A 2,509-nucleotide genomic window follows, 5' to 3' on the forward strand; every position below is an offset into this window, starting at 1 on the left:
ATATATATATATATATATATATATATATATATATATATATTTTCAGATTTCTTTTTGTTGACAAAGAGTTAGAAAATTAAGTGGGAGACTAGTATAGCTATTTCAGGCTCATTAGCCCTCATCAGCTAGCCACACCCTTTATGGAATTCGAACCTAGGCAGCTTACATGCTAGGCAGTTGTATTAACCACTAGGCCACTGGCTCTCCTCCCCTCTCTGTCAGCCTGAAATAGCTATACTAGTCTCCTACTTAATTTTCTAACTGTTTGTCAGCAAAAAGAAATATGGATTTTTTAATGTATCGCAGTAGCGACTTGAGCCTGCTTAATGCCCCTAGTATGGGGGGCTGCAAGGCAAAAGTGATTATAAAAAAAATAGAACTGCAGTATAGCAGTCAAAAAATGCCAAGGAGCAATCAATCAGACCGGTCTGTCTGAAAAACTTTCTGTGTGTGTGTGTGTGTGTGTGTGTGTGTGTGGGAAGGGAGGAAGTGCTCCGGAAACACGAGCCCTGCATGACCCGGCGACGGACACAACCTATCGACCGGCCATGAGAAGAGCAAGGAACATCGAAGATAAATGACAAGACGACTACTGCCTGCGCTCCCGTACACGCACCAAGGAGAAAAGGAGCCTGACGAGTGGAGGAGCAACACCAAGGGCGCGTCAGATAGCCACCCCACTGGTAGACATGTGCACCCCACCGAAGGCAGCACGGGGGGGGAGTGAGGAAACCCAACAACAGGGGATTTACTCTCCAGGTGCTGGTACACGCACAGGGGGAGTAATAGGACTGCGAAAATGCGAATTCCGGGCATATCTGTTCATTAACACAATCCTCGATCTCTGGGAGAGTATAAACCAGTTGTTTATTGTTAAAAGAATTATAAAACAATAAAAACAACTATTTACAATATTAAAAAACAACTTAGCTTTCGCTGGTCCACTGCCAGCATCCTCAAAGTGAAGCTTAGGGGGTGGGGAGTTCTTTTTGTAGACCTTGCTAGCCTAACTGCTTACTCATTGCTCATGTGATAGGGCCATCAAGACATAATAATTCAACTCAGTGTGTGTATGTTTGTCTGAACTGAAATAAATGGGTTTGCAGAATATATTACCTTTCCTAAACTAATTAGACTGCTAGAGAATAGAAAATTCTCACAAAGAGCAAATTTTATTTTGCAATGTTTGCCACTTCCAATGTACACCAGATTCCCCCCAGTCTGTGTTAGAACCAAACAACAGAGACAAATTCTCAACAGCTGTATGTGTATATATATATATATATATATATATATATATATATATATATATATATATATATATATGTGTGTGTGTGTGTGTGTGTGTGTGTGTGTGTGTGTGCGTGCGTGCGTGCGTGTGTGTGTGTGTATGTGTTAAATTTGGATTGCTAACAAAGAGTTAAAGGGAAGCTGATATAGCTATTTCAAGCTCTTTGTTAGCAATCCAAATTTAACACAAAAATGATTGTCGCAGTAGTGTCTGCTGCCTGTGGATAGCCCTAGATTGGGGGCTATACACATATAGAGACAAACTCACAAACACACAAGCTCAGTTCTAATATCCCAGATTCACTTTTTAACACTTATACTCATAAATATTTTCTTTAAATGATAAGTGTTGTGAATTATTTCAGAATATTAGAACAAATGGCAATAAATAAATAAATAAATAAATAAATAAACAAACAAACAAATAAATAAATAAATAAATAAATAAATAAATAAATAAAAGGGGAAAAAACCAGAAATACCAGAATGAAGAGGGAAGAAAGTTGAGAAACAGCACATAAATTGAATGTATCTCATATTGCTCTCAACATGTTTCTATTTTTATAAGCAGACCTAAACAATTTTGCAAATCACATTTTGTATAATATAAGAAAGGCCACTGAATTACCCTCCAGATAAAGAAGAACTCCAGCTCTCACCAGACATGGCCAATGAAAAAATGTACAAATGTTTGCATCCATCAAAGAAAGGGACTGAGTTACTTGGCTATAAATTCACAGATTTTCTGGAGGAATATTTAAACTAAACAGCCGGGACAGTGAGTTAATTGATACAGAACATCTCTGTCCCCAGTAATCTAAAAACTATAGAGCTATCAGTGCATGTAACATAGATGTGTGTGCGACAAGAATAGCAACCTTGCTGTCAAGAAAAATCAAGCTTCTAATAGCGAGTGTCACACAAAGTGCACTAACTAAATACATAGTAAGACAATAGGGGAACTCAGGCACCACACAGGTTATGTAGAAAGAAAACACAGGGTCAGTCATAAAGTACTCAAATGCACAGAGTATGAACAGCAAACAGGGTGAACTAGAAATTCAGGTTAATGAGGGCAGATATGATATTGTTGCCATTACGGAAACATGGTGGGATGAAACCCACAAATGGAACACACAGCTAGAGGGATTTAAATTATTTAAAAGAAACAGACCAAATAAAAGAGGAGGTGGAGTTGCTCTATATGTAAGAAATAACT

Source organism: Protobothrops mucrosquamatus, unplaced genomic scaffold (genome assembly GCF_001527695.2).
Source record: "Protobothrops mucrosquamatus isolate PMUCROS unplaced genomic scaffold, P.Mucros_1.0 scaffold550, whole genome shotgun sequence".
Lineage (NCBI taxonomy): Eukaryota > Metazoa > Chordata > Lepidosauria > Squamata > Viperidae > Protobothrops > Protobothrops mucrosquamatus.